The sequence below is a fragment of the Capsicum annuum genome, chromosome 6 (assembly GCF_002878395.1).
Source record: "Capsicum annuum cultivar UCD-10X-F1 chromosome 6, UCD10Xv1.1, whole genome shotgun sequence".
NCBI classification, from domain to species: domain Eukaryota; kingdom Viridiplantae; phylum Streptophyta; class Magnoliopsida; order Solanales; family Solanaceae; genus Capsicum; species Capsicum annuum.
In genome coordinates, this window is record NC_061116.1 from 106088093 (window position 1) to 106109775 (window position 21683).

Here is a 21683-nt window from a genome sequence, read left to right on the forward strand (position 1 = left end):
TCTTACCCTGTCTTTCCCTAAACTCTGCCAGTTTTCTCTTTTCATTCTCCACCTTCTGTATTTGAATAAATAACCTTGAAAACTCCATATCCTTTATCAAAAAATCAGTCTTGATTTTAAGGATCAAATCCCAAGATATCCCAAAAGTTAACTTTCTCAACCTCACCCTCAATTAGCCACAAAATTTGTAGTATACCTTAACAATTGATGAAATTTCAAGGCGTACTCCTTGACAAACATTTTTCCCTGTTTAAGATTCACAAACTTCTCAATATTTTCTTCTCTCAACTCCTAAGTAAAGAAGTGATCCAAGAGGGCATTAGAAAAAGCCTCCGACAAAGACATCTCCTCCACATCACCCCTATTCTTATCCCACTTCTCGTACCATTGGTATGTATTTTCTTTGAGCTGATAAGCTGTGAAATTCACCCTATCCATGTTAGTGGCTTGAATTACCCTAAATATCTTCTCTATTTTATCCAAGAAACCATGAGGATCCTCTTCTACCTTTACACCAGTAAAAGTAGGAGGATTCATCTTCATGAATTCGCCAATCCTTTTAGCCTCAGCTGATTGAACACCAGATGTATCCCGCTCAGCTTGAGATATAACCAACTGAGTAATAGTATGAATGGACTAATGGAATTCTGCATTAGTCACCTCACCTTGAGGAGGACTAGTAGAAATTAAAAAAACTCTAAAACAATCAGGGATAGGCCTCTGAGATCGAGTATGAACTCCAAGTGTAGGGTGTACTATATCAACATCCCTAAATAGGATAGAAGGATTTTCTAGTGTTCTAAATAAATAAGGCCTGATCTGAAAAGTGAACAAACAAGGATTAGAGGAAATTCTAGGACTTAAGACTGCATGCTTGAAAACTAAATACCAAGAAAGTGAAATATTCCTAAATTCCTAGTAAACTCTCTTATGAGTATGGCTTTATGGACTCCCAATTGACCATGAACCTAAATCTCTTATACCAACTTGACATGACCCAACCTAAATCCTTGTTGTAATCAGAGTCCCAAGTTTGATCAGGACCGGAGCCACCCCTGTTACCCAACCCAACCTCCAACCGCCTGGACTAAGTTAGCTGAATTTTGAGCATATGATAAGATAACGTAACTATCCAAGTTATATAAATAGGTATATTATCGAGATGGACCCAATCGAGTCCAACCGTCCAAAGTATGAAACAAAATCCATAAAATGAAGACTTTCAAAAAGCTGGAAGCTCACAACATCAATCTAGTAGCTGATCCTTAATGTATAATAGCTAAGCAAGACGATTAGAATAGTCGATTCCTATATTGCATGGGGACACAACCACTCAAAGATGAGTTAGTGGGTGAATGCTAGGATGAACTCAAGATAAGGATAAAATAATACCAACTGGTAAAACAAAGTAAACCAACCATATGCATACAAACCATTCATATATAAATATATAACTATGTAGGCAAAAGGGAATTGGGTTTAGCAAGCATTTAAGATGATTAACCTGGGTATGTGAAGCTTAACCGTCCTTAACCACCTATGGGATATATGGATCTAATGTAACCCCTGAACAGGCCCCGATGTGTGTAGCTATACAAACTAGAGATACCATAAGAGTAAGGGATTCCCAAGTAATCTCACTCTCCATGATACATTTGTACATTATACATTAAGGATTTCTATATACCTTATAGTATCATAAAAGGGATGCCATGCCCTATCCCTCATATGGGTAAACATGAGTTTCCAGTGTTCATTCATTGAAATCCTACCATAATGGTTAGTTATCACACCCCACCATTTTATTCCAATTAAAACTATTTCCAATCATCCAAACCATTACTATTAATCGAGGATATACATAGTGGTATCATCATACCGACTATAACTTACAAGTATTGTCCTTAGACAACCTTTTAAGGTAAAGGGATTCTTGTATACCCATTTATCGAGTTAACTTTGAGGACTCCCATGTACCTCATAAGTCTTCCATTATGTATTTTTTAGGAAGTCTATGTACCTCACAATTTTTCATTAACATATTTACTTGGGGAATTCTATTGTACCCTATGAGGAGTTCAATTAACCATAACCATGACCACCAAACCATTTTATTTAACCATTCTAAACTATTTTACCATTTAGGGTTCCATTACAAAGTTTAAACCATACAATAGTTCCATTAAAATCTAATGAAGTAGTGAAAACATTCTCTTAGGCATTTTATCTAACATATTAGGGGCATAGTATTTTCAAAACCAAAACCAATTACCAAATAACAATTCCAATGCAACCCATTATCAAGTACTGCCATTAAAGCATATAAAAGTATAATTAAAAGATGGAAAAGCGATAACCAAACATTTATGACCAAAACCTCCCAAATTATATTTGAAAACCCAATACAATAAAATAATCAAACCATGAAAAATTGTATAAATCCATGCCTTTAGTTGGAATATAAATAAGGGAAGAGAAAATACCTTAAACCAAGAAGATGATGGAGAGAAATTGCCAACACAAGCCCCAAATTAATTCTTAAGATTAAAACCTAGCCTTCCTTTACCCAAAAGCCTTAGAGAGAATTATAGAGTGTTTAAGAGAAGTTTCTAAGTGTTAATGAATAGACTAATAAGGAAAATAAACTCCCAATAGGAATATAAGTCATGGGGACTTATTAGGTTAAGTGGGGAAATGTCCAGATCGCCCTCACTTAAACTTTCAAAAATTCTATCAGGTAGGTACAAATATCCATACCAGTTGTACCCTCCAATACGAGTGGTACCCACCACTCGTACCCAAGGATATCACCCCTAGACCCAACAATTTCCAAGGTATGACTCACTGCAAGCTATGTTGTATCCAAGAATGTGACTAGTACCCATGATTTATACACCCGGCAGAATAGAATCCCAAGAGAATTGAACACTAACCACCATACGAGTCCATAATATGAATCGTACCCTAGATTATGACATATGGTGAGCTGCTCGTACTCAGATACAACTTGAGTTACCAAGCGTAAGATTAAATAAAGTAACCAAACAACTAATATCCATCGATACGACTCTACCATCCAGGTCATACCCATTCCAGAAATTAAATCCAACCCACCAACCAACACTTGCCAGCATACGACTAACCCATACCACTCATATCCTAGTGTACGAGTCATTTCCCCTATTTGTATCCTATCCAGAGACTAGAAATCTGGGAAATTTTCTAAGAGCCAAAAACCTAGGGTGTTTCAAATAGCTACCACTCTAGTATTGGAATGGCCCTATTTTAAGCTTTGTATGGAAGAAGGTGTAGATCTCCTATTGTGTGGTTTAAGTTTGGTAAGAAAGAGATATTAGGTATGGATTTGGTTTACCAAGCCATGGAAAAGTTAAAGGTGATTTGGAATAGGCTTAAACTACCCAATGATGCTAAAATCCTATATAGATATGAGGCACAGTAAGTTAGAGTTTGAGGTTGGGGATAGTGTATTCTTGAAGGTATCTCCCATAATATGAGTGATTCTGTTTGGGAAGAAGGGGTAGTTTAGTCACTAGTATGTTGGTTCATACCTTGTTTTGAGAAGGGTTAGTAATGTTACATATGAATTACAATTGCCTTCTAGCTTGAGCTCCATTCATCCGGTGTTCCACGTCTCAATGTTGTGGAAGTGTGTAGGTGATTAATCAAAAATTATTTCTATCAAGTATATTAGTATTTCAGATTATAATCTTTTTAAGAGGTCCTGGTTGAAATCTTAGATCAACAAATTCAACGATTGTGGACCAAGGATGTAACTTTGGTAAAGGTTCTATAGAGGAACCACAAGGTTGAAAAGGCCACTTGAGAAACTGAAGAGGGCATGAAGTCCAAGTATCCATTCTAATTTTCTGCTTCAGAAGATCATGCGTAAGGTATGTGTTATTCTTAACATCTTTGTTTTCTAACTTAGTTAAAGGTAAGAGTGGAGATGTTTGGGGTTTGATCGTGCTAATCTATGCCTTGTCCCATCATTCGGGGATGAATGATCCAAGTGGGGGAGAATTGAAACATATTGAATTTTTGTCCCTTGGAAAATTCGTTAGCTTTAAGCTCACTGTCCTAGTAACGACTCATATAATGAGTCATACGGTGTGGTTACAAGTCTAGTGACCCTAGTTGTAAGGTGTTTAGTGGATGGTGGTTGGGTTTTCTGTCTTGGTTATGACTTGGTGGTTTTAGTTGTTAGGGGTGGTGACGAGTCATTAGGAGGAACCTTAACCAAATCAGTAACTTAGTGACTTGACTCTACTCTGAGTACATGTGGTTTGCTAAGAGCCTTGAGGATAGGTTATAAGAGGTAGGGTTAAGTCGTATGATGTCCAGTGTCTAATCCCTTGGGTTCTATCTTGGATATGATTAGACCATATGAGTCGTATGGTCAAGTCATAATTGGGGATCATGGAGTCATAAGAAGGATAATGTATGAGTTTCCAACTCATTATCTAGGATACAACTTATGGTTGAACCCAAAAATTTGATGAGTTTGACTTTGATAATGGCATGCCCTCAACCTGTTCATGAAATTTTCAATGAGAATAATATTGTCACAAGTTTAATTGTGTTTTTAAACTAAGTCTTTAGTGTAACCATGATAATAATTGATGATGGATGTTATAAAGGATTTAATGGATATAAATTGAATTGAATTGAAAACCTTATGGGGTATACGAGAATCTGCTAAGTAATTTTAACAATGAAGTTGGTGGGGAACATAGGAATCCCATAAGGATTGGATAAGGACACTACTTACAAGATATAGTCGGTATGATGATTCCACTTTATAATACCTTACAATTGTCTCCTGGAATTAGTTGTTTGGTTATGTGAAAAAGGTTTTAATGGGGAAATAATGGTGGATTCGTGATAGCTAGTTGTGAAGGTGTGAGTCCATTGGACAGACATTGGAAACTCATGTTTGCCGACTTGAGGGTTGGTCTTGGTGACCTTATGCTTTTGGGGTACACGGGACTCCCCCTAGTTTATACTTTTATATATGTATCATGGAAAACGAAGGGTAAACGTGACTCTCCGGCCTTCTGTGATATCTCTGGTTCATACAGCTACATGCACTTGGGCTCGTTTATAGGATTAGACTTGACCCATATAGTCCGCATATGGATTTATGACGGTTAATCTACGCAATCCAGGTTAAGATTTAAATGCATGCTAAACATTGTTCCCTACCATGACACGGTATATATATGTATATATGTAATTGTATATGGTTATTTAATTTTGTTTTGAATGACTACATTATTTTATCTTTATCCCTGAGTTACATGTTAGTGTTCACTCCGCTAATCGTCTTCGGGTGTTGTATCCCCATGAGATGTAGGAATCAGAAATACTACCATTCCTCCTACTCAGTAACTTGGATTTAGGGACAACTTTGAGTCAGATTGAAGTGGTGAGCTTTTATTCTCTGAAAGACTTCATTTCATACTATGGAATTCTTTTCATTATTGTTATTTCTTTGGTTTTAGTTTTAGCTATGGTCGAGGGCATGTACCGACCGAATGTTCTTTTATTTTGGTTAAATCTTTTTCAAACTACTATGGCATGGGCAATGTTGGCATTAGTGTTAGCATTGGTATTGGTATTGGTATTGGTTGGATATTTGGTTGTGGCTGTTTAGTTATGGTTATAGACTTACTTTATTATCTTTAGATTATTATTGTATTATCTATTTATATGTTTGAAATTCATATAAAATGGTATGTAGGCTAGTTAACAGTGGGGTATTGGGGGTGGTCTCTGGTCTTGGTTGGATTTGAGATACCCGATACGACTAGGCCTAGTTCAGGTCATGTCAGTAGTTTATGTGCCCTAATTCTCTTTCTTTATGTATATTTTATTTTGATGAAGAGTTCATGTTATTTACTGTAGAGAGATAATATCATTTAAAAAATTCTTATTTTGAGAAGACTTTTGCAATCGTGCAAGTATAGTATTTGTCAGTTCAAGTATTTTCCCAATAGGCTATTGATATTTGGCATATTTATACATTTAAATGTTTATTATACCTAATGATGCATAGTTTCTATCGTACTATGCTTTTTTTTGATATTTGACAAACCTGCTGAAGGACCAGACATACACCAGGATGATCTTTGGGGGAACAAAGGAATCAAGATCTCAGAGGGAATAAATGAACAAGTTTTCTTACTAAAAGAGATCTTATATCATTGGTACCAGGTACGTGCACTAGGCCATTCCATAAAATCTAACTCTTATAACAGTCCATAATTATAAATATGTTGCCAACTGTAACAGTGCTACAGAATATCTACTTGGGTTATTTCTTGAATAATGAGAAACTTGAAGGTTTTACCTCCTATATGATCCATATATATTTATACTTATGGGGGATAAAACCCTATCATTTCAACAACCAAATATTTCCTATTCTTCTTGCAAAGGCTGCTACCTTTTCCCCAAAGGCAAAACTTCAATAACAAAAGACATGCTAGTCAACTGAAGATGTTCTTAGTCTGTTGATGTTTATTTTTGTTCTTTGTTGTTATATTTTAAACCACTCTATATTAGAGAAGAAAATGGTACTCAAATGACAGACCAGATGAGAGAACCTAGTATCATTATAATTATCTATTTGGTTTTTGAATCGTGAGAGTTGGCCATGTACACTAATTTGTCTGTCATGCCTAATTCGTACGCTGATGTGGTCCTTATTTCTCCTTCAATGAGAAAAGAACATCACAACAACTCTCACTCTTCTATTCCTATATATTGATCATTATAACAGAAGAAAACTTAGATTTTGCAAACATCAAAATGAGCTTTTTCTCTTTTGTGAAAGTTGTGTTCTTATATAGTGAAGGCAAAACTTCAACAACATAGAAACTTATCTGTTCATAGTAAAAATTTCATTTTTTTCTAGATTGACCGAGTCTTTGTATTTTTGATCTTATAATTAGAAACTCACATCTCTACAGGAGATATATGTGACAATTTACTTTATCAGTTTCTTTTATTGGGGAATAGTAGCTAGAGTTAGATGATAGAGTCTCTGCAATAGAATTATTTTGAAGAAGAGTAACAATAGACTTATTTCAAGTGATTAGAGATTAAGAGGTGAATTTCTAGATAGAGTCTTTTCAATAGAGTTACTGTGAAAAGAAGTTTCAATAGAGTTACTGCGAAGGGTTAGGGATTAAAAGGTTAATTCTAAGATTACATAAGTTTGTAATCTATTTTTTTCTGGTGATAGTGAAGTAATTGATAAATCTTTTTGGGGTAGGTCATGGTTTTCCTCCCTTGAACAAGTAGTCATCCACATAAGCATCTCGTGTCCTTTTTTTAACTGCTATTTGCCTTTTGTTGTTAATTTTATTTGTTGTTCTTACTTAGAGACCTGCTAGTGTATGGTTACCTAACCCTGTGATGGACTCATACAAGCCATTACTACCCATATTTTAACTTGGTTCTAGAATAATTTGATGTATATTTTCATGTAATTTGAATTAATGGTACCTAGGAACTAATATACATAATTAGGTTATTGTAGGGTGAAAATACAGTTAGATTATTCTAAAAATTGAGAATTACTTCAAAAGGCCAAACCAAGGGATACTAGATGAGAAAATTGTGACATTTGAAGTTAGATTCCTCCCATGGAGGAGATCCAATATGCTATAACATGCCCCAGAGCAAGTGACAAAGCAGAAAAAATTGATGATGCAAAATAGTGAGAGTGCACATTGGCACCATGTTGTGATAGAGATTTAACATACCCAATTCCATGGTACGTCTGGCTTCAGGGGTATCTCATTTGCTACTTTCAAGGTTAGTATAAATAGGACACATAGTGAAATAAAACATTCGTTCATCACTTCTTAGAGCAGAAAAGCACGAGGATTCTTATTCTTAGGGTTTATTTTCTTACCCTTTCACTCATTAATTCTTCCATGGACAACTTATACTTTGTAAGCTTGCTTTTTATTATGAGTGACTTGAACCGACAATGTTTATTTCTCATACAATTGTTCCTATATTCTTATGCTTATTATTTTAGAGGTTGGCCAATGGTAGAATAAATTTGTAATCCTCGCATGAACAAACCAACAAATTATAGGTATAGGATAAAGAATATAAGGAGTAAGATCATCTCTTGAGTAACATTAGGATTTGATTTACGACTAGGATAGGAATATACTTATCTTGCCTTACTTGGTTACAACAGGATAATAAAGTGAAAGCATTTAACTTAGATTCTCAAATCCTCACTTAACGATGTCATTGTGAGGCTAGTTTGAATAGACGCGTAGATGATGACCGATTACGAATCATAATATCAACTTCATAATCCACAATTAGTGAAACAAAGCTCGTAGAGGCAATTTTGATGCTATAGTGTGAATAACATGGTGACCCTGGAATATCTCTGTAAGATTGATCATAACAATTTTTTTTAGTTTTATTATTAACTCTAGAATGATAAAACAATTTTTTTTTTTCTGTTTTAGTTGTACTTCTTAAAACCAAAGTATAAATTAAATTGGATATTTGGCTAATTCACAAGTCTCTATGGGTTCGACATCTACCTTGAAAAATCTTCTATATTACTTGTATGATCACCTGCATTTGCGTGTATGTTTGAGTGCAATACATTTTTGGCATCATTGCCGAGGACTTTGATACGTGGTAATTTTACCACTTATTTATATCTCTTTTCTTATAATTTTATGTTTTAGTCTATAGCACGAGAATAATCTCATTTGAATTGTGTTTACTTCAGATATCTTGAGACATAGAAGAATATTTGAGTAATTGAATGGAATCGAGATGAAAAGAAATTGAAATAGAAATCTAAAAAAACTGGTAAAAATTGGTCATCGCTATAACAAAGAAAAGGGCTTACAATTGTGAGATGTTGAAATTTAATGCCATGCGATCTCATGGTCAATTTACTTAACTGTGGTAGCTGGAAGTAAAAGTCACGCAATCGTGTGGGTTATGCTTGCAATATCGATGAAGAAAAGTTCTAGGTGTTAGGGTAAGTTTTGGCATATTTGACATATTTCTCAAGCTTGGATGCTTGTCTTCTTCTGTCAATACCCTTAGAAGAGAAATTGGAGTACTTTCATGAGAAATTCTTAACCCATTCTTCAATTCCTTGTTTTGTTATGATTAATTTTGGGTGTAGTTGTTAAAATTATACTTGGATATTGTACTTAGAAATAATGAAGTATTTATATTTTTAAATTTTGTGAGATAATGGTCAACTAGAAGTCAAACTCACACGATCATGTAGGTCATACTCGTGATAGCGATGAAGAAAATTTTGAAGCGTCACAGGTAGTTTTGGAATTTCACAATCTGATCTCAATTTATAAAATCTCGTTCCAGCCTCTTATGAAATCACCTTTGGAATATTTTTCATGATTGGAAGCTAGGGTTCTTCTACTGACACCCTTGGAAGAGAAGATTGGAGTACTTTCATGAAAAATTCTTAATCTTTTCTTTAATTTCTTTCTTTGTATTGTAGTTGTTAAATTCATACTTGGATATTTTTGTTAAGATAATTCAACATTTACATTTTGAATTTGGGTTTTTATTTTGTCATATGATTTTGTACTAATTGAATATTTATTAATTTATGAATGTATTTTTTCTATCTAATTAATCTTGTGATACCATTTGTAGGGGGGAGTGCGCGGATTGTGCGCGGATTTAATAGGTATAATAGATTTATTAGGTTTCTAGTGAATCTATTTTTATTTGTGCGTGGATATTTTTTAAATTTTGTTTCAATATCTTTTAATGATTTACTTTTTTCGTAAGATATATTCATTAATTATTTTATGCTGTAGTAATTGCAGAGTTACAAATTTCTGTATAATAATTTATCCTATCTGTGCTATAATATATATCTAATTCTAGATTTTCAATGTTATTTATTATCTTGTGTTGTTCTTCCCGTAGTGAGTTTTTCAAACTATATAAACTATCACATGTACTTTTATCTAAATTTTCTAAAGTTTTTTCTATCCATACTAATTTTTCTTTTAGGTTTTCCATTATTTTTCTAATTCGGTTTCTATAATTAATTTCATTATTTAGATTTTCTTGATTTTCTCTAGTTTTTCTAATATATTCTAACATTTTTTAATCTGAATAATATCCTTCTGGGTAAATTTCTTCGTATAACTGTTCTAGACAATTTGTAGTTTCGATTTCGTAGTTTATTACTTTTTCTAATATTATTTTCTTAATATCTATAATTTCTATGTTTTTAAGTATATATAGGATTAAAACTTTAAGATAATCTAAATGATCTATTTTTTTTTTTTAAATTGGTTTTATTATAATATTTTGTAGTTGTTTGTTTTAGCCTTAGTAGTTTTTGCATATTTTTATTAAGAAATTCTATGTATTTTATATCTTTATTTTCCATGTATTTGTCTACATTTATTTTTATCTATTTTTCTAGTAACTGTATGTTTCTTATATCTTTTTCTAAAAATTCCATGTAACTTATTATCTTAAATATTTGTAAGAGTAGTTAGGTAGATATGGTATATAATTTACTCTAGTCATGTAGTATTTACCAAAAGCTTTTTCTAATATGATTTTTCTTATATCTGCTACTTTTATATTTCTAAGTGCAAACAAAATAAGTATTTTGAATTTATCTACCATCACATCAGATAAATTATCATTCATTTTCATAAAATTGCTTTTTTCAAAATATTCCCTTCAACCAGGTACATAACAAAATATGGTCATCTTAGCTTACTATATACTAGATTATTCTTAAATAATATGTTCTTCCGTCACTATTAACATGGTAATCCGGATACTTTTTCCCTTAAACAGCGCCTCTACTCTGGTTACTCCCCGCCACGGCTTCTTGCCTCATTGGTTTCACCTTTAGGATGGCATAGTCCTTAGGGATTTTTCTCCATTTTCTCTTTGTTAATAAACTTCTTAACATATTATTCTTCGAATAATTCTACTATAAAGTAACTAATATGAATTTATTTTATCATATCATGATTGTTGGGAATTATGAATTTAGCTATTCATAATCATAAATAAATATACCTGTTCGAGTAGCTTTGATATTTCTGAAGTTTGTTGCTCCATAGCTTTTTCCATTGAAATATGTTTATTTAATTAACTGAGTAAAGTATTTGGAGTGGAGAGAAAAGTTGCTTCAACGCATGAAGGCTTGCCTTTGCAATGCCTTCTGCCTTCTCCATTTATAGAACGAAAATTTTACAAACTATCTTTACACATGTTAAAACTAAAATAAAGAAAGAAGAAAAAAGTCAAATAAAGGGGCCTATGGCCTATCCTATTTTCCTATTACTTACGTAAAAGTCCAATAATCTAATTAATGTACAATAACTTAATCAAGACTTTTGTACAATAATATACAATAATTCAGACTTTGTACAGTATCTTGTCTCCGTTGATTTTGTCGTATCTGCTCCATTATTGCTCCTTATCTTATCTTTTCGGCTGGCATTTTGTCTTCTTTATTCAAGATGTACCTCTGGAATAATATTATCTTCTCCATTGCACCTCGAACATTGGTGGTCTGGATATCTGTGTCCAATTATTTTACAGTATCTTGTTAGTAGTCCGTCTGAAATAAATCCTTTTTTTATTGCTCTTGCGGTAGATTGTTTTTATGGGTTGAGTAGCGTCATTATCCATTGTCTTACGTCTTCCATATCTGCTTGTCGTAGCTCTTTTGAATTTGAGTAAATCATTTGATGATCTCTCGAATAGTAGCTCCATATTGGGTTTCCGTTAGTATAGTTTTTTGCTAATTCTTGAATGATCGTAGCTAGTCCAATAAGTCGTTTATTTGCAAAAAAATCTGGTATCTCAATTCTAGGTATCTCCAGTTGTTGCGTAATATCTTCTGGTATAATCATATCTCTTGTTAGTCCTATCTTTACAACTTGTATAACTGGTTTTATTTCATCATATAATATCTCTGCTGGTGCAGTATAACACTTTATATAAAATAAATTTCCTTTTGTTATTCTTTTGTAGGTAGTGAATATTTTGTATAATTCTTCCATGGCTGTTAGCTCTTCTCCATCTTGGGTATATATGGTATTTAGTAGTCCATAGTCAAAACAGGTTTTAGCTAGGCTTGGGTTAGTTTTGGGTAGTGCGATTAGTTTATTATATCCTTGTAATTTTTGGGTTATATAATTGGTATTTGGTTCTTTGATGTCTGTAGCTCTGGGGTTATGGTTTAGAAAGGTTTGTACTCTGTATATATTTTCTATGTATTTCTGGGCGGTGTAGTTGTATACTTTTTTGTCTTGGTTTAGGCTATCTCGGTATGTGTTAACTTGTGGGGGTATGAATAAATGGTCTTTTTGTGTTTTTGGTGTAAATGGTTTTTCAAATATTTTATTCATATTTATATTCTGGTATCTTGGTCTATTAACTCCTTTGCTTGTACCTGCAGAAGTAGATTGATAATTGTTATGGGTTTTATGGAGTGTCCCAACGTCTCCTTCTAGCTCTGGATTTTTAATGTCTTCCGATCGACATAGCTCTGCACACTGCTGAGTTAGCTGATTTGTAGCTATAGACTTCAGTTTATCTTCATTAGTCTTTAGCTTTTCTATCTCATTACCCATACTGTCCACTTTCATTGAAAGCGTAGTTAGGGTGTTAAGTATTTTTTCTAGAGTATCTTCCTCTACTATTTCAGTCTGTGTAGCTTTGTCTTGATATGTAATCTGCAATAACATTTTTGTTAGTACTGATCACTTCAATTGTAAATGTGAAATTTAATATATTTAAAACTAATCTCCGAATCTCTTTTGTTGTAACTGAATTTTGTATTTTCTTTGTTAACCACCAGCGTACCTGTGTATTATCTGTTCGTACAATAAATTTGTTATATACAATATATGGCTCAAATGCTAATAAATATTTATATAATGAACATAATTCTTTCCTATTTATTTCCCATTTTATTTCTGTCTCGTTGAACGTACCTGAGTAGTATTTACAATGGTGTTCTATTTTTTCTGCTTCATATCGATATTTAAGTACTCCTCCGTAACTATATTCACTAGCATCTGCTTCTACTATATATATAAATTTTCTATTTTCATCTGGAAATTATAATTTTGGTAATTCTCTACAAAGTAATTTTATTTTTTGAACTTGTTTTTTATCTTTTTCATTATAGTTATATTCTATATCCTTTTTTAATTTTTTCTGTAGTGGTTTTAAAGTTTCTGCTAATTTTGGAATATATTCTCTTACTTAGTTTACTAGTCCTAAAAATGATTGTAATTTCTTTTTTGTATCTAATTCTTCTTTCGAATTTATTATTTTTTGTACTATATGTTGTTGCATTTTTACTCCACTTTTATCTATTTGTATTCCTAAAAATTCTATCTGATTTTTCATAATTTCAGCTTTCTTTTTGCTTAGACTTATTTCCGATTTTTCTATTATATCTGTAAATTGTTCTAATAATTTTAAATGTTCTTCTTTGGTTTTGGTATATAATAATATATCATCTATGTATACTATACAATTAGATAATTGTTTAAAATAATTATCCATAAAATGTTGGTATCTACCTGGTGTATTTTTATATCCAAATGGTAACACGTTCCATTCATAAAATCCTTGTGGTACCGTAAATGCGGTTAATTCTTTAGATTCTTCTTCTAGCTTTAGGTGGTAAAATCCTGATTTACAATCAAATTTGATAAAATAATTATATCATTGGATTTGTCTTATTTTTAATATCTTATTTGGTATTGGATAATTATATGTTATAGTTTTTGCATTTAAATTTCTATAGTCAATAACCATCCTACTTTTTCCTCTTTTTTGTTCACTATGTTTATTTACTATAAATGCTGGACTATTATGTTTACTATTACTTTTTTGTATATATTGTTTTTCTAATAATTCATCTATGTGCATTTTAAATTCTTTTAAATCGTCAAAATTATATGTTAATGGTTTTTGAGTTATTATGCTATTTTTATCTATTAATTCAATTTTTATAGTAGTTTTATGTTTTTCCCATCCTTTTAATGGATCTTCACTATATAATTGTTCTAATTTTTTCTGAATTATTTCTATTTTATTTATTGAAAATATAGTTATTTCTGTTTTATTTATCGAAAATACTACTAGTTCTATTGTATCTTCAGTATTTTTTATATTTTCTAACTTTTGTGTAATTTTTTCACTTCCCTTTATCCAATCAGTTTTCTTTCTTATTTTATTATTAACTCTTTTTGCTTTTACTTTTTGTTTACATGGTGTTGTAAACCACCAGTCTGTTTTGGTTATTATATGTGGGTATAATTTATCTAAGAATGACATTCCTAAAAGTATATCTTTTGATGTTAATTCATAATTATAAATTTCTTCTATTGTTAATATCTTGTCCCATACTTGTATTTTTACATTCCTAGCTTTATAAGTAATTAAGCTTCCTTCATTATTAAATCCTTTAACTATTATTGGTGTTTTTAATTTGTCCCATTTACTTTCTGGTAAGCAATTATATCTACATAAATTAGCTTCTGCTCCTGTATCTATCATAGGCGTATAATATCTAGTGTAATATCCTTCTACTACTATCTTCATTAATACATATATCTTCATTTCATGTTAAGGCTCTTTTTAAGAATAACTTTTCTCTGTTATATGTTAAGGTTAATTGTGTATGTTCTATATTATATGGTTTTACTTGTTCTAACCATTTTATTCCTAATAATATATGTGCTTTTTGCATTTCTTCCTTTACTTCGAATTCTATTTTTATTTTTCTAACTCCTATTATTATCTCTTTTTCTGCTATATTTTTATTATTTATTATACTTCTTGGTAGATCTGGGCATATATCATTGTCGGTTTTTATTTCTTCATTTTTTACTAGATATTTTGCTATATAATTTTCTTCTTGTCCTGTATTCAAAAGTATTAGATATTCTTTTACATTTATTTTTCCTGTTATGTAATATTGGTTTAAATTACTTATTGAATTTGTTTCATAACTTGTTCTTTTTGATGAGCTTGATGATTCTGGTTTTTCATTAGCTATTCTTTTCGTTGTACTTATTCTATCATTTACTATTTCTAAATTTTTTTCTGTATCTATGTCTCTGTAGGTATAATCATTATAATCTATTGTTTTTACAATTTGTTCGAATGGGCTTTCTATTTGTATTTTGTTAATCTTATTTTTCCCTGTTATTTTATGTTTTGTTGTTAATACATATAGATTTTTGCATCTTGCTGTAAATATTTTACTTCCTGGGGTTAATTTTATTCCTGATATTTTCCAATATAATACTAATGATTTATCTATATTTCTATTTGTTACTGCTACTGAATAATTTGCACTTATTATAAATTTAAATTTTTGATATATTAGATTTTCTTTTACGGCAGTTATTATGCTTTTTTCTATAGGTTTTATAATTCTATCATCTGCTAAATATAATTCTATTGGTGTATCTATTCCTTCTCTAAAACATGCTTTTATTAATATCTCTGTACCTCCAAGGTGTACATATTTTATTGGATCTCCTTTACTTTTTATATCATTTATTTCTTTATTAATTATTCTTTTTGTTACTAGTGGTATACTAGCTTTTCCTTTTGCATATCTGCAGTCTATTACATGTTCTTTTTGGCATACTACATAATATTCATCTTTTTTCCTAGTAAAAATATTTTTTATTGTTGGTATTTTAAATATTTTCTCTACACTTAAATCTAATTCTTTTCCTTTTATTTCATCAAATATGTTACTATCAAATATTATTTTTTGTTCCGTGCCTTCATCATTTAAATATTCTTCCTTTGTTATTATTTTTATATCTTCTTCAGTCATTTGATTCATCTATTTCACTATCTATTTCATTATCTGTTTCGTTTTCTGAAATTTCATATATACTATCCTCGCTTTCTAGTTCATAATTTATATAGTCTATCTGCATATATTCGGTATTATCTATTCTTATTTCTGATATTTGTTTATTTTTTGGATTTTTAGGTAATTTACAATCTCTAGCTAAATGTCCTAACTTTCCACAATTATAACAAGTACATTCTTTTATAGATTTCTTCTTTCTCTATGGTCTTTTATGTTTATAATTTTTTACATAATATCTTTTTCTTGGTTTCTTATATTTATATTTTGATTTTTTATATTTTTTATATTTCTTATGTCTTTTTCTTTTCTTATAATATCTTTCTTCGCATCCAAATTGGGGTGCTATTTTATTTTTGCAACATGCTAAATTTCTTATTAATGTTTTTTCCATTTTTAATTCTTCTCTATATTTTTCACATAAGTTTCTATACCATTGTTGTAAAAAGATGAGCTTGATGATTCTGGTTTTTCATTAGCTATTCTTTTCGTTGTACTTATTTTATCATTTACTATTTCTAAATTTTCTTCTGTATCTATGTCTCTGTAGGTATAATCATTATAATCTATTGTTTTTACAATTTGTTCGAATGGGCTTTCTATTTGTATTTTGTTAATCTTATTTTTCCCTGTTATTTTATGTTTTATTATTAATACATATAGATTTTTGCATCTTGCTGTCAGCAATTTAAAAAGTACGGAAGAGAAATATATATTAGAATTAGAGTTAAAAAATTTACCTACAAAATTATTAAATTAATTATGCGAAGACCATTTAACAATAGAAAAGCTTTTAGAAAAATTAAAGAATCTTTAATTAATAATTATTCAGAATATATAAGTCTAAATAAAACAAAAGAAAATCCACAAAAATTAGCCTACTTAATTACATTAATATCTAGTATTGAATCAAAATTAATAACACATTTAAAATCTAGAAGAATGAAACACATACCACCTAATTATGATAAAATTAGATTTAGATATCCACCAAGATATTATAAATATAATTTAAAATGAATAAAATACAACAATATAAAGAACTAAAACAAATTATCTCTGAAAAACGTAAAGAATTAAAAATAAGAATAAAAAGACTACATTATAATATATTTGCCGGAGTTAGTAAAAATTCAATAGATACACAAAAAGATGAATTATCAAAATTAGAACCACAAATAGATAGTTTAGAATATGTATATCAACATGACCTATTCACAATAAAATGAATAAAGAAGAATTTATAATAGATGAAAAAATATATGAAAACTACGAAGGATCAAAAATAAAAATAGTATTTTCTAATCTAGGACGAAGATATAAGAAAATAGGCGAACATTTATATCTAATGTTAGAAAAAGAAGAATTAAAATTAGAAGATAAATTGACAGTAATGGTAAGAATAGAAAAAGAAAATGAAGAGATAGATAGGAAAAAAGAAATAGAAAAAATAAAACAACAAACTACGGAAGAAATACGAAAAATAGAAGAAACTAAAAATAGTAGAATTGCTGAATTAGAAAAAGAATTACAAATATTAAAAGAGTTGTATGAACAAAGACAAAAAGAAAAAGAAGAAAAAGATAGAGAACAGAAATTACTAAACGAGATAAACCAATTTAAGGAAAAATTAGAAATAAAAAACGAAGAATTAGAAATAAATAATATAGATATTGAAGAGACAGAGACAGACAATTATGATTCCAAAGATAGTGAAACATATACAGAAATATTAACAAATACAAAAAATTTAGAAATCAATGAAGAACAAAAAGAAATTAATGAGGAAAACTTAGAAAATACCCACACAGAAATAAATACTCTTGATAAAAAAGAAAATGAAAATATAATACCTAAAACAACAGAAATAAGAAAACCTATATATTATAAGAATAAGTTTAAAAAATATAATGAATATGACAAATGGATACCAAAACAAATAGTAAATAAAAATTATAACTTTTTAGATCTAGACTGTGTAATAGATACAGAAAAAACAATACAATTATGGATAGGATATATGACAAAATAATTATTAGATAATAATATAAATATAACAGATGCACCTGAATATATAGAAAAAACCCTAATAGGATCAGTAAAACTATGGTTTGCAAATTTAACTGAAAATAGCAAAAAAGTATTAAGAACTAATAAACCTATAGAAGGAACATCATCGACAACAACTAAACTAACACCTATCGAATTATTGAAAAAATATGAAACAGCTATAAAAGATGAATTTGGTAGTACGACAACAATCGAAGAAGAACAAAATGAAGAAAAAGATACAAATAGAAATTTAATGTTAAAATTAGCAATATGTAATATGTGTTATATAGATGAATATAATTGCGCATTTAAAGAATATTATTACAAAGGAGCATATAGTATAGAAGAAAGTAAAGAAATAAGAAAATTATATTTTAATAAATTACCCGAGCCATTTAGTACGAAAATAATAAAAAGTTGGGAAGAAGCAAAAATAGTAGATACTTTAGTAGCCTAAAATTGGTTTATTATTAGTGCATCTTAGCTTGGTTTTAGAGAACAAGAGAAGATAAACCCACAACTGATCGAGATACATTAGTGGGTAATTTAGAATCCAATGCTAATTGTTAAATTTGTGGTTATTACTGAGTAATTAGTTAAATACAATAGATCATTGATATCACTCAATTCCACATTCCCATATTTCTTATTTTCCTATTTTGTGTAAGCCACTGATTACTTTATCCTTCTTTTTCTAATTGTTTTATTTGTCTTTCTTTTTAGTTGAAAAATCCCATAAAAATATTTGGATAAGAGTGAGTGGTTTTTAATTCCTTATTTTCTCAACCATCAATTACATGTTGTCACGACCTGATTTACGAGTCATGATGACACCTATTAAATCCCACAGTAGGTAAGCTGAACCATAACTCGAAACTAAATGCAATGTATTAACTTGGTGAAAATTCCCCTAAAAGGCCTAATAAGCAATCCAACAAAATAAATACACAATGCAAAGAAATAGTTTAAAGGTAGTCACTACATAAATACCATCCCACGTCCTGGTAGAGCCAGTACACGAGCATCTAGAATAATAATACAACCCAAACATCTAGGATAATCTCTTCATGTGTCTAAAAAAAAAGACTGAATATAGAAAGATAGTAGGAAATGAGAGACTTACACTCCAAGAGCTTACCCTATCTCTAAATATCAACACCGCATGAATACAAATTAATGGCAGCAACTAGTACTCGAATCTGCACTAAAATGGTACAGAAGTATAGTATGAGTACCAAAACAACAGGTACTCATTAGACATCATCGACTGGTTGAGCTAAATGATGATATAAATATGATAAAATGCAAGATAACATAACTAAGTCAAGGTATAGAAACGAACCTGAATCAACTCTAATATCGTTGTTCATAAAGAAGTAAATAAACTGGAATAATATTATAATGTAATATAAAACATTGACACATGCAATCATAATTACAAAATTAGCTTCCATATGAAAATTGGTATAGAAAAGTAAATAACTCATCACAGACTCCCATATGCCTAGAGAGTACACTCAAAGATAGAATAAACTAATCATTCATCGTTTATAAATAACCAACTCATTATTTAATCATCAATCCACAATTTACCAACATTTGACAAAGTACCCACATTCCATAATTTTACCAAAATATAGCTGTGTAGAAATATAGCAGGAAAATATTATTGAATTATTGTAACTATATTATTACATTGAGGCCATATTTATAGACAATACATTCCAATCCTTTTCCTAATAGGACACTACATTACAATCCTTTTCCAAGTAGGATTTTATATGTTATTCCTATTCCTACTCATATTCTAAAACTCCCCCTCAAGCTGGTGCATTGAAGACATATGTACCAAGCTTTTTATGGATGTAGCTAATATGAGAATTGGTGAGGGACTTGGTGAAGTTATCTCTAGAAAACTGATAAAGACTGCTTTGGACATCTGGAAGACCTTAATTGAAATGGAACAAACTGAAAAAATGATCCAAAAAGTAGTAAATATTATCGTAAAGTTGATGTGTCGCTGGAAAATTATCGAAAATTGGTATAAAATATACAGGTCATCTCAAAATCAAGAAACAATTAGATCTTGAACATGAAAGTCACTGGAAACTTAGCTAACTCATGCTCACATGCCGGATTATTAGATTTGATGGCTGAAAAGTGACTACAATCTAAGGAAAAAAAACATATGGGTAGAGTCGGAATGATGACATAATCCTACTGAAAGAGAGAAATATGTGTAGGATTGGAATGATGGCACGACCCTATTGAGAAATAGAAATTATATGAGTAGGGTCAGAATGACGATATGATCCTACTAGAAAAGAAAAATTATATGGGCAGGGTCGGAATGAGGGCATGATCCTACTGAAAAAGATTTGAGAAGTCACCGGAAAGACGTACAAAACTATGTAAATTAAATCTGCGGAGTCACCAAAAAGATGCATGGTGCTATGCAAATCAGATATGAGACAATAGTCCGAAAAGATACATGGTACTATGCAAATAAGATATGAGAAAATAGTCACTGAAAAGAAGTACGGTGCTAAGAAAATTGATATAAAAAAGTAGTCACCGGATAGATACATAGTGCTACGCAAAGATATGAGAAAATAGTCACTAGAAAGATACATAGTGAGTTAGTAACCCTACTTTTTCTAACATAGTCATTGGCCAGATGGGTGGCATATATGGATTATAGCCGCCCGCCAGCAGCGGAAACTCTTTGATTCTTTACCAAGATCATGGAAGATCTGATACCATGTGAAAAAATATAAGAGAAAAGTATTATTGAATTGTTGTAACTACATTATTAGATTAAGGCCTTATTTATAGACAATACATTCCAATCCTTTTCCTAATAGGACACTATATTACAATCCTTTTCCAAGTACGATTTTATATGTTATTCCTATTCCTACTCATATTGTAACAATAGCAAACCTTATCATCATTTATATACTAGTCACCATTAATTAGCTATCCATCTCCTATCACTAATTCAATTATCGACTAGTAACCATATACCACAAGTCATCATTTATCAACTAACCATCATTTGTCTACTAGACATTTTACCACTCTAGTCAATTTATGACATTCCACATTATAACAACTTCCTCATTTTTTGACTTAACTAAATTGCTACTTTCAATCTCATACCCCAATATCATCATTTAATAGTAAGTATATTATCATAGAATAATATGCATATCCGGACTTGAATCGATATATATATATCTATATATATACATACATAGAGAGGGAGAGGGAGAAAGAAAGAGAGAGAGTCAATAGCTAGACTTGAACTAGTAAATATATCATCAATAGCTGGACTTGAACCGATAAATATATCATCAATCGCAAGATTTGAATCGATAAATATATCATCAATAGTCGTACTTGAACAGATAAATATATTATCAGTAGCCGGACTTAAACTGGTAAATACATCATCAATAGCCGAACTTGAATAGGTAAATATTTATATATTAATGTAGTAAATACTATCATGAATGGCATAAATAATAGCATGATTAATAGACATCAACCTTCATATTAACTAACATAGCCGCCAATAATCAAATTTTCTCAACATTACCTCAATAATACTTTCCAAGAGTCTAACAAGCGTATAAAGGTCTTCACAAGCTAACATGCGTCATAGCCTAAGGTGGGTAAAGTG